Source organism: Strongylocentrotus purpuratus, unplaced genomic scaffold (genome assembly GCF_000002235.5).
Source record: "Strongylocentrotus purpuratus isolate Spur 01 unplaced genomic scaffold, Spur_5.0 spur5_scaffold_10, whole genome shotgun sequence".
NCBI classification, from domain to species: Eukaryota; Metazoa; Echinodermata; class Echinoidea; order Camarodonta; family Strongylocentrotidae; genus Strongylocentrotus; species Strongylocentrotus purpuratus.
Window position 1 is genome coordinate 1,303,397 of NW_022145595.1, and position 13,770 is coordinate 1,317,166.

Consider the following 13,770-nt stretch of genomic DNA (forward strand, 5'->3'; position numbering starts at 1 on the left):
CATAGATAAGAATAAGAGCAATAACCATGCACTTTGAAGGCATTTGCAGTCTGAAAACAGAACTCAACTATCCCTTTAATTTAGAGAGTTATACGTAGAGCACATGTACACATTCAGCATCTAGGGATACCAGATGTTGAGGCACCCCCTCTCTTGGTGACTACATCTTCATGACCTTTGACCTTTCTCTGCCCTTAGCATTTACAGTCTGTCTGTCTACACACACAGAAATAGATGCAAAGGGAATGACCGACATACTGTCATGGTGGTGCATGGTATATGAATGCTTCTTACCGCAGTGTCCACGTAGGCCTGATTATGAACGAAGAGCCCTTCTAATATATTATTATTTCTTCCTATCAAATGCAAGTAGTTACATGTAACTGATTTCATTTTTCTTATCAAACTGGGGACTAGCTACTGGGGACCCTATTTTGTAATTCTCTTCAATTTCTCCTCTGAACAGAAAAGTTTTTTTTTTGCCAGATAACAGAAGTGTTTATCTTACACTATAAATGTAGAGAGAGCCTGTGAAAGAAGCTTTACAAGGGCGATTAAACTCCAGAAAACACAAAATAGTCCTGGTTACAAAAGTAGTAGTACAAACAGCAAAACGAACAGAGAAATACATAAAAGATTGTAATCTCAAAAAGACAAGCTCATGTGGTCTTTATAAACCCTAGCTAGATAACAACAAGCATCCCGGAGAGAGTTCTGTGGTATAAATATGTTTGTAACCAAATTTACCACTACCTTTTTTCAGAATGAAAATACGAATGAAATATATATTCATAAATATGAATAAAACAATTTCCTTCAATAGCAAGACACATTATCTTATTACAACAACTCTTTCCTCAATTTTCTAAAAGATAACAAGCAAGTAATCATTGATGTTAAGAGTGCTTACTTGCTCTGCTTATTCAATATACATTCTGACACTTGGTAGACTATTAAATGTGATTGTTGTCATTTTTTCTTCATTAAACACTACAGAATTGAAGAAGGGTGCATTATTGATATGCCAATGGCTTTTTACTGTTTTAGGAATTACACAGAAAGTGCTCATGTTATGCTAAGATTGACTTCTTATTATTTTTCTATACCATCACTAAGCCTAAAAAGAAAATTAAAGGCAAGAAAATGAATCTACAGTACAAACCGTACAAAACTGGAGAAAAATAATTTCAGCCCCTCCCCAAATTTTTTGTAAAAGGTCCCCCTACATTTTATCCATTTGGAATATATTCTTATCTTCAATCACATCTTAGATTCATGGGGAGAGAAAACAGATGGTATCTTTTTCAAGTCACATTCTTGCATCTAAAAAACATGCAAATTACAGAGTGTAAAAGACTGTAATTGTTGTTTGCAAATAACTGTTTCAAGTTCAACCCCATTGGATATCAATTGAAAGGACCTACATTACAACCGGACACGGCTTGAAAGCCTGGTAGTACACTGAAGCTACATGTATGTTATAGCAGTATGCTAGAACCTGCTCTCCATTACGCCTTATATTTGGATGTGTACCAAGTATACCGATACATATCTTGGGATAACTTGACTGAGAAAATAGGAGAAACAAAAAGGACCAACCAGGAAAAAAATATAGACATAAGGTTTTCCCATTCTGGCGATGGAAGGCAACTGCAAATCTGACTCCGTCAGCAGTTCCAAAACAGGCTATGCATGGTCAGTCGCCACTCTCTGTCGAATCTATGAAGTTAAATGAAGTATATCGCAGAACCATATGCCTGTACTTGGCACTGCTGAGCTTCTATATACCACTAGAATAGGGGTTCAGGGTTAGGGAATGTTCCCATAGCCTACAACGACACAAGACATCTTGCTCTCTCTTCCCAACCAGTATCATTTCATCCATCAAACAGAGTATAACTGTACATACATGCTAAAATAATGTTTGGTATTCATTCAAAAATTTGATAAGAGAAAGATGCCTGCGCTTATATTTCGTCCAAAGGAATAAAATAAGAGATCCAATGACTATAAAAATAAGACAATTCCCAACAAGACATAGCTTATACTTATAGGTACTTCTATATTGCAGAATTTAGCATATATATATATATATATATATATATATATATATATATGATAAAATGTTTGATTCCATTCATGAATACTATGCTTGAAAAGATGGAATGAGATGCAATCATGATTTGGAAAAAAAAAGCTTATTTTGAAAATTACATTTATTTCCAAAATGTGAAAAACAACTTTTTTGATCCATCAACTGAAAAACATATGGAGGGGTGACAAGACAAACTATAATTGCTTTATTTGAAATTGTCTTTAAATTAGTTCTAACCTGCCCAATGCCTGTAAGAGATTTATCATATAGGGCTAAGCTCCACAGAACCATACTTCTATCATTCACAAACAAACAATCCTGGCAATGAGAACATCCCTATAAACATGAACTTTAACAACTGGTGGAGAGTTTGGCAAGAACCAGCAGACACAACATATACTTTACAGATGCTTTAGCACTCTCTTTTCTTCTCCATTGTTTTCCCCTTTTTCAGAAGTGCTGAATCTCGTTATAAAATTGGACTTCATCCTCTTGGTGGGAAAAAGATTACTGGCTCTTGCACAATTTGTGTCCATGGACTCCATGACGTTATAACCCAAAATGGGGAGGTTCCACGGATGTGGCACTGATGAAATTGCTCAAATGATGCAAAATTTGAGACACCAGGGAAAGGCAACTCTTTATTTATGTACACATTTATTTCCAATAACAATTTTTTTTTTGGAAATAGTGAAAAGTGCAGGCCTGCAATAAATTAGACTATGAATGAATGTCCTACCCAAGAGTTTTAGAAACTAGAAAGGATGACAATAAATTCTTATTTTCACCAAACCAAATCTGAGATTTAATTGTATGAGTCTAACACCCAAGTTCCCAATATCTAAATGGCTTATCATCGAAAAGCACTAGTATAAGCTTAATTAATATGAACAATTATGATATCATTGTTCCTTTTAATTTTTTTTGGGGGGGGACAAATCAGAACCAAACCTAATTATCATTCATTCAATAATGGATAAATGGTACTTATATTCAAGCAGTATGATATACATTTCTACATTTCTCTGAAAGTTACTATCTAGAGCTATAGCAATATTTACTAATTGACAGTTGGCTAAAATTGAACTTTCTTTGCAAACCTTTCTCAACAAGTTGTACATTTGTGTGATTGAAAGTTTTCACAAAACCTAGATTTTTACATAAATTGGGTCTATATTAAAATCACAACTTAAGTTATTATGAATTGTCTACAATTCTACTGTGAGATATTTCCCCTTTTGTATTCTGAAATCATAATATCTATAACTATGGATCATCAAGAAATCTCCTTCATTCAAAAAAGGTTACTCAATAGTAGCTTACATCCCTACACTGTTCTTTCCTGTGCTTTGATTAGGCCAATGACATTCTGGCTCTCAACAGACAAATGCAAGCTGGACACAAAGGCCTAATAAATTCAAGTTTGCAGGCACAGGCATTTGACAGGCGTTGTGCGTAACAGTGTCTGCAGAATAAGACTACAATAGGCACTGTACTTAAATCACTCCCTATTTGACACAGTCAGAAATTGTCAGATTATTTTAGGATCTGCTGAAGCCAAAGTCTTTAAAAATTGTGTTCTCACAGTTTATAATTAAAATGTGACTAGTGATAATGAATCTCATTTGTAAAACGCACAGCTCGTGAAAGTTGACATTTTGAAACTGATTTTCTGATGCTTTGTAAATGGTAAGTAGTATAACAACAGTCCCTATCAGAATTGAGTGTGGTAGACCATTCTCATTTGACTGATGCCTTCCATGGATAGCATCCAGATGTCATTTCCCCATGACCCAGCTCCCCAGGAATGTCCGGTCGCCATGGCAACTAAACCATCCTTGAGTGACTGAACCCCAAGTCCTCATATTTCTTGCCAGGGAGTAGATTAGTTGGGATATAAAGAGGGAGCAACTTGATACTTTTTATTGCTTTCACTCTCTACATCAACAGAAAATTATACACAGCCAGAGGAGCCCCCTGACACCACTATAGAGTTGCAATGTACATGTATATAGGCTACACAAGAGGCAATACATGGGACTGGCTAAAGTACATTTCTCCGAAGAGTCCCAAGTCGATGCAACATCCCGACTTCTGATAATATATACAACACTCGAAACTTTCAAAAGCATTATTTAATATCAAAGCTCAATAACTACCATATCCGTTCATTACAGGCAGTAAGATAAACAAGAAGCCCTGAACACTATTGTTCATAACCAATTTATTAAGTCAACCATCCCACCCCACCCATCCCCCACCCCCACAATAACGTTGAGAATAATTCATTAGGTCACAATAACAGAAATTAAACCTTGTTCTCAACATCAGATTTGTAAACACAAGATTTACGAACGCTTAAAAATCCAAGGTAAGCTTTAATTTGAAATAAATTCTGAATTACATGTAGGTCTCCATATAGATGTACTTTACTATCTTATTTTATCTTGCATTGTTTTTATCAATAATAATTTCTAGCTAAAAGTATATAGAATATAGACTATAGTTGTGTGTGGAACATTTGTACTTTATGACAATAAAAAGAAGCAGTCTATTCTCTCTTGGCAGTCTGCTGATCACAGAAATGCCACGTTTGTCTTGTTTCAGTAAGCAATGTCAATGTTTATGATAACTGATCAATAATTGCACAAAGATCATTAAGTTAATAAGAAACACATGTCATTTTCTGCTCTTTGCATTATCATGCTAATTAAAAAGGACATCTCATTGTAACAGCAGACTTGAAACATATCAAAGATTTTAGTAATAGATCAAAATAGACTTAGCTAATTGGCTAAATGATCAATGAATGCTATCAGTAAATGCAGGAAATTGCACAATTGAACCGAGTGCCATTAGAACAATTATTATGGCCTCCAGATATTATCAATAGATTTCTTTTACAGTTTGTTTTTGGATCAGTTTAATTATTCTATTCAAGATGATTCAATAATTTGGCATTTCAGATTTATATCTTTATAGATAACATATGCATTTACATGTAATATAAACTAACATTTAACAAAAGTTTTAAAAATAATTATTGCAGCATATACTAATTGAAATCAAATTGAAAGACAAATCTTCAATATCACATTATGTTGAATAATATGTACGGTATGTCTACTTATATAACATTATGTTATATCATATATTTGTGTCTACAAATGGTTATGTGCTTAGTCATCCAGCCACCAAGTCTCAAAATATCATATGAGAACCATGCCCCTTCCTTGTTGCACAACTTTTAAAAATAACTTGAAGATGCTGCAAATCATGAAAACCTGTTTCAAAATGTGGAATACATACACCTGTTCCAACTAGCCTGCAATTAGCCTTTTTCCAGTTCAGTAGAGTTAAGTTGATAATTTTGTATCTCCATTCCCTAAAGATAAAGCTTGACATAAGCAAATGCAATGACAGTTGGGAAATTAATCAAATTAGAAGAATTTGATTAACAACCCACAGGAAATCCAGTAATAATCAGTGTCCACCAAGAAATATGTGTTAATTTTGATTCTATGACTTTCATCTTACATGGGTATGAACTATGACACATATCAATAAATCGAAATAAAACTGTTTTGTTTTAATATCTTAAATTTTGTACAACAAAAGTTGTGAAGTTAATTTTTAATCCAATATTCTGGCAAAAAAAATAGAAAAGTGTTGAGGCAGAGTATGGTCTATGTATGTGACTTTTAATTGGTCTCCACAGAAATGATACATTCCTTTGTTACTTCTAGTCTGTCTCGTTATATCATCATAAAAACAACTTATGTAATTCATTCTCTTGGAAAGAAATATTAAATTCCAGCAATTGTTTAACTTCACTGGTATCATTTTTAACACTGATCAACTTTGCCTCAACGGGAGGCCATAATCTATCATCATTTCCACCTTTATCTCTCTCCTGCTTGATCACATTCTCTGAGTAGTGATGGAGACACAATAGAGAGGTTGTTCTTCAAATAGTACCAAGGGAGTGACATAAAAATACATTTATTCCTTGGTGCATCAGTGATGGATCACAGCAGGTTTAGAATGGACATCAGTTGAAGCTCATGACAAGCCGCCCATGTGAGTTCACACTCAGTTCTCTTGGGCATTCTATGGAACGTTTCTATTGATTTACACTACGATTTAGGTTATACTACGAAGGCAATATTTCTTTTATACTAAGTTGAAAATCCAATACGTTCAACTAATATTAATACGGTAGCTGTTCATTTTTATTCTATTTCCATCTAAGCCACATTAAAGTTGTACAGTTTGTGTTTTACTTCATTTATATCGAAACAATGTTTCATTCACAAGCCTAAACAGAATATGGCATTTCACCTGGAACATGTACACAATGTAGCCTACTGCAAAGATGAAATGCTATCTTGATACAATCTTTAAGTAAATGTCCTATCTAACTTAGACCAAATGAATAGACCTAAATATTATCATTGATATGTACCAACACATCCATATAAATTTGAAAGATTACTTCAAACTTGCATGACAGCCCTTTTCTGACCAACGCATGCCCATTGTACATAACTACATCGTCTGTACAAAACTACTTCATATCGACAAAAACACCTCCATATTTATAATTCAACTGAATAGCTGGGGGCACTTTTTTGACCAACACATGTCCATTGTAAAAACTACATCGTATCTCGACATAAACACCTCCACATTTATAATTCAACTGAGTAGCTGGGGGCCCCTACCTCGAAGTTGTTATTTTCTCAGCAAGGAAATTATCAATTAGGTATGATAGGTTCAGACTAAGGTCAAAGGATCATAACATTTCTTGTTTTGAACATTCAACCACTAGTATTATTCATCAACATCGTCTTTCTAGCTCTATTATTCTGGTCAGTTACAAGACTGGAAAGAAAAAAGCACTTCCATAAAAAGTAGGTGATAAAGTTGATGTTTACCCAACATGAGTCATCTGTATTAATATACATGTAGGCCCTGCCCTGCCTGCATAACCATTATTATGCTGGTTATCAGTGATACCCATTTCTCCTTAACCATTATGCTTTTATAGTTCAAAGGAAAACAATAGGTCGAGTGTTAACCTGGGGTTATTATGCTGAACATATTTTTTTTCTGATGAAAATGACACAATAAAATTGTACCAAAACCTGAAAAATGTATGGTTTTGGCAAAAGTTGATCATTTGCATAAATAACAGAATCTATATCTTTCACATACAGCAATATGTGAATATCAGCCACGGAACAGTAGTCATCCTTGTCAGATTATCAGTCACTTAATCTTTATGAATATTCATTACTTCTGGAACTTGTGGAATTTTGAAGAGCTCTTCCTTTCCTTAATTCCATCACAAATTTCATGTACCGGTACCCAATTACTGGGGGTGTTTCACAAAGATCCTAAATAGAACTTAACTCTAAGACCCCATTCTCATTCACTTCGTTGGAGCGGTCTAACTAAGACCCGTTCCTCAGGAGCAGTTCTTAGGTGAGTGAGAACAGTCAAAGTGGTCCAGGAAGTGGACTTCTGGACCGCTCCAGAAGACCACCTCGGGAGGTGGTCTTGAGGAACGGGTCTTATTAAGAGCGGTTTGGACCGCTCTAACGTGCAATGTGAACGGAAGCGTACTTTGACCGGAGGTGAGCTAGTGATGTTCCGTGCGAAACATGTAGTACGGTACATACGGTTTGTATTCCGCATGCGAAAAAATTGACCTGCTGACCTGAGCTGCCATAGCAACAAGACCACTTTGACTCGTGGAGCGGTTTGAGCCATAAAAAACTGCTCGGAGTGTGAACGCTCGCAAACCGTTCCTCAAGACCCGTTCCTCTGGAGCGGTCTAACTAAGACCACTTTCAAAGTGAGTGAAAACGGGGTCTATGTTGGACTTGTACATTTTGGAGTGCTATTTGTAGCCTTCAAATGAAATATATTAAAAAGCAGAAATTCAAGTATTTCAGATTTCTATAAATTCCACATCAAGAACATGAAATCTTCTTGATAATAGAAAATATGAATGATATAATTGAATCAACATTTTATGCCTTTTAAAATAACTTTTACAAAATATGTTCATAGATGCTCACAGCTTTCCATAACTGTTAAGTCCAACTTAGGATCTTTGTGAAACACCCACTAGACTTGACATTATGCATAACAAAATTCATATACCCAATCCCTGGACTTGTACATTCTGCATGATCCGATGGCCTGCTGTTTTAGACCTCCACATTGGGTTCAAGTACAGGTTAGGCTTCTATAAGCAGAAGAAGAGGCAACATGACAATAGAAACAGCGCAATGGTTGCTTCCTTGCATGTATTTAGGCTCAGTCAGTCATAGTACTGATAGTTCAACACAATCTAATTGATGATTTACTCATGACAGATGAACATGGATGACACATAATATTCTCTCAATTTTTCTAGTTCATCAAGCTCTGGGTATCATAAGTGTCTGTCTAGGGCCCAGAAGGACATTAATTAACTTACATGATTTAAGTGCAACATGGACTTAATGACCATCTGGCTTTGGAGTCTCAACAGATTTGTCATCTGTTCATACTTTCATCCAGAACTTCCAGAAGGGCATTAACTCATGATTTAACCTGTTAGCTACTGAATTCTCTCATTGTGATAGGCTAAAAACAAGGACCACTCAGTTCCTGCAGTCAAGGGGTTAGGTAACTGAATGACACAGACTCAATAGAGTGTGACGTCATCAAAATTCTATTTTTAGAATTTCTCAATTTTTTCTTCATTTCCCGAAAAAGCATCAAAAATAATGTCCAAATGTCGAAAACCAATTGAAAATGTCAGGTATTAGCTGCGATATGACCATCTGAATGAATATATTTCGTATAGGAACTCAGTGTTATATGCTCTGGCTCCTAATGGTGCTCTTTCGGAAAATGAAGAAAAAATTTAGAAATTCTAAACATATAGATTTTTATGACGTCACAGCTTCGGTACTCTATGCCCTTCTGGCTCTCAAGTCTGAAGAGATATGTGAGAGAATGAATCTCCCATCCTAGCACATACCAAATGGACAAATCTAAATACTTGAGACACAAGAAGGTCATTCGATAATGCATCAGTCCGAAACATACCTAGGCTACACATACATGTAGGCCAACAGGGGCAGATATAGCTATACACATTACTGAATAACTTTGTACAATACCAGATGCTCCTGTAAAAATGCTTATCTCTGCATGCCTGCCTGGTCTATTTATGTACAGAAACAGATAAGATTTACAGCAAACATCTTCAAGGTAGATAAAAACAACAGAAGCCAGCTATAGCAAGCTAATCCATTGTATTGTAATTGGGGGATAAAAATAATATGGGTAAGCTGTTTTGTATACAGTAGTTAATTATATGTGTTGGAATGACCCTAGTGAAGGCTTGTGTTACAAGGATACATCATGTAGTTGTGAAGAGTGGTACAATATGTGAAATAGTCAACCTTGAAGCTTCCAGAAGACGCTATGCTAATGTATTTACATCGTTATTGGGAATTGATGTGTTGGTAAATCCCTCAAGTTTAAACAATTAATCGTCTGTCTGTTCATTCTCTTGCTGGCTAGATGGGCGTTACTTCTGTATTTAATACACTGGGTATACATGTATGTACATGGTTATATGTTACTGCCCTTTCGGTTCCCAACAAATGAAATGTGTACTCATAAATGCCATGTATGCTATCAACTTTTCAGGAGGTATAATATGCATTCTACCCTTTTTGCCCTTTTTCGTCTCAGGATATGAACAATAAACTACATGTATTATTAAAACAAACAGCAGCCAGACATGCAGGCAAGGTGAACCCTGCACTAGTATACTATAGGGTGAAGAAATATTGTTTTGGCTTCCCTGGTAACTTTCCCCCAAAACAAGTTTATATCAATGTTATTAGTTTCATTGAAAGAACACCAACACTGTAATCCTTGTGTTAATGGAGAGACCAGCAACGAGAGCCATTTCCAATGCTCACATTAATGCTTACTGCTGCTATAATATGGAAGTGGACTTCCCCTTTAATCTACATCTGCTGTTACATCTGCCTCATATCATTTGTATATGCGGCTCATATAGTCCCACATACTGGGCTTGGTGCGATAACAGAATAATGTTGACATTGACTACCCTATTCAATAAATGTGATTCATTATTTCCTTCCTAAAATATATTTGTGGTCCAATGATCCAATCTAACATCTGCCATTGAGCTGTTAGGTTATGACATCATTAATCATTTAGGAATAAACAATAAATTTGAACATTGGAAAAAAAGGAATTGTTAAATCCATGATGTATACATCCCGTAAATTGCTGTCTGGTCTCCAATCAGTTTGTCTACTATCTCATTAGTCTATTCCCATATGGTCTACACCCAGCCCATCTACTTACGGTCTAATAATCATTTTGTCTACTTTTTGGTCTAGACAAAAAAAAATGATTATCAGAAGTGCAAAGTTTCACTTACTGTAGTATACAACTACATACAAACGGATCGATGCCCAAACCTCTGCATTGTTTGTTGTTATACAACATATTTGATCTTAGTTATATAAAGTTGACAGAAAAACAGAAGTACTACTATATCTAACAAGCAATGCAGCCACGCAGGTTGAGGGTTTTCTATATATATCTGGATGTGGGTACATGTACCAGGTAAAGGGTAAAGAACACAAAGAAATCATTATTGCTGGAGATCAGGCTAGTTCACTGTACAAAAGCATCCCCTCCAAAATAGAGCTGGTTCATGTCAGCGCATCGTCATCTGTCTGGAATCTTACATACAAGGCTACAAGCTTATCACACCATAGGCATGAGAAAACTAGATGGAATTCGACTGCGCGCAGTCGAAAATGATGCCTCCGTTATAGAGCAATTTTACAAACCAAAACAGAAAAAAAAAATTGAATTCACGTTCAATGGTAATCCATTGACAGGTTCTCAGAATATTGTGATTACAAGCAATTTCTCATATACATATATGACCCTTTGATCTTTGACCTCATGACCATAAAATCTACTCAGTTCATTGGCTCTGCAAGATGTTCTGAGTTAAATAGTAATCCATCTGTCAGTTCTAATGAGAATGCGTTCACAAGCTATTTTTGCATACATAATGGGCCCATGACCTTTGACCTTATGAACCAAGAATCTACTCAGTTCATTGGCTCTGCAAGTAACAAACATGACCTAATTTTGGCATGAATCCATCAATCGGTTCTTGAGATAACGCGATCACAAGCTGTTTTTGCATTCATAATGTGCGCTGTGGCCTTTGACCTTTGACCTACGTGCTCCAAAATCTAATCAGATTGTCTTCTTATGGTGATACACACTATCATTAAGTTTGAAGTTTAAATCTCCAGTGGTTCTTGAGATATTATGATAACAATCTCAATGTATGGAATTTCATAAGTTGACCTCTGTGACCCTTGACCTTTGACCTACGTGCTCTAAAATCTAATCAGATCATCTTCCTATGGTGATACATACTATCCTTAAGTTTGAAGTTTTTACATCTCCAGTGGTTCTTGAGATATGATAACAATCTCAATGTATGGAATTTCATAAGTTGACCTCTATGACCCTTGACCTTTGACCTACGTGCTCCAAAATGTAATCAGATTGTTTTCCTATAGTGATACACACTATCACCAAGTTTGAAGTTTAAATCTCCAGTGGTTCTTGAGATATCATGATAACAATCTCAATGTATGGAATTTCATAAGTTGACCTCTGTGACCCTTGACCTTTGATATACGTGCTCCAAAATCTAATCAGATCGTCTTCCTATGGTGATACATACTATCCTTAAGTTTGAAGTTTAAATCTCAAATGGTTCTTGAGATATCGCGCTAACAAACTCAATACAAGGAATTTCATAAGTTGACCTCTGTGACCTGTGACCTTTGACCTACGTACTCCAAAATCTAATCAGATCGTCTTCCTATGGTGATAAATACTATTCCCGAGTCTTAAGTTTAAATCTTAAATGGTTCTTGAGATATTGTGATAACGGTCAAACGGGACGGACGTACGGACGGACGGACGGACGTACGGACGGACAACCCGAAAACATGATGCCTCCGGCACCACCTTCGGTGGCGGAGGCATAAAAACGATAACCGGCATCAGAAGCAAACTTTGCTCTGATGGAATGATGGAATTCCATGTACATGTAGCTGTATGCAATGGAGACATTTAAAGGGAACATCACCTCTCTAAATGACAAGTTTGGTTAAACAATTTAAACAGACAGGTTCAAGGAAAGCTTGAGTTCTGGTAATGATAGAAAATGAATTCTCACAGAATCCAACAAAACTTACACTGATTGTTCCAGATTACAAATAAATGACATTTGGTAGAAAATGTATAGGGGCAGAGGAATGAGCATAAAATATAAAGAAATCAAGGTAAGTAGGCCAGACACTATGTGCTTATCACAGGTCACATGTGCAAATGAGAGTTGTGGTTTTTATTGAAGATGATTTCCAGCAAGATTTCCAGCAAGTTTTTGTGAGTTTTTTTTATTTTACTGGTTCAAGCAATCAATCTACTGCAGGATAAACAATCTAGAATGAATTATAGCTATGATGGTCATACTAGAGCTCAAGACTAGCTTAAAAGTTCAGAACGGATAGTTCATTTTGTATTTCATTTACCTTTGATCTGCATGAAGAGGTCCCCTTATCACACATTAAAATACATGTACCCTAACCCTATACTGTCTTCAAAAGGCTTGGTATAAGACATTGAATTCAACGCTTTCTTGTACATCATTCAATGAATTAAGAAAGGAACCATTAATTTACATGATGATGTCAGCTAATAATAAATACATGTATGGTACCTTACAGAGTAATTCAAGGAAAATGTTGCAAAATCATAATTCTATTCCCAATTGTAACAGTACACAGCCACAGGTATAACACTGATTTAGCACAATAATCAAAAGGAAAAGCTAATTACACACAATACTCCAATGGGACAATGATTCAGACCCTATAGTTAAGATGGTTTTAAAACTATAACATAATTTGGTTAGGATATATCATTAATTAACTGTTGTGGTTTCGGACTGTTTTTAAAAGCGCCCCACAGAAGTACCACATTGACCCAACCCAAAACCTCAGTAACAAAGTCACTCACACCCTTCTACTATGATCTGCTGAAGTTAAACTGATGTTGTTTGTCTCTACAATCATTGCTTTCATATTTTTTAATGGTCTTTCAGTTTTTAAAAAACATAAAAGTGAGTAAAAATGTACTGAATTCTTTACAGGCAATAGTGTAGAAACAAAGGAAGTAATATATTATAAAGCTTTCTCCCAGAGTTCTGTTCATTCTAGCCCTGTTTAGTACCTCAATGATTTGTTAGTGTAATTATAGATTTTACTAGCACACCCAAGGTATAATATGAGATTTTCTCACAGGGATTCATTTTGTACCATGACTTACAAAGGTGTGATAGGGCTCAATGGATTAATATAAGAATAAGCCTACAGATGTCTCTCTAAGAAACATAAGCCCTTTCAAACCACATAAACTTAAATGATTGAGACAACATGAGGTTTTTAAACTTGCAGGATTTGTTTCCAAAAGCCAATTCAGAGATCTTGTTTTGATAAGGATTTCTTTTCAGGAAATGGGCAGGTGCA

The 13,770-nt window shown here is 35.6% G+C and overlaps 1 protein-coding gene across 3 annotated transcripts in view; it reads right to left on the bottom strand.

The window, feature by feature from the left end:
• Window positions 1-13,770, bottom strand: part of LOC578332 — a 55,122-nt gene that overhangs the window by 8,852 nt on the left and 32,500 nt on the right. The window lies entirely within an intron of this gene.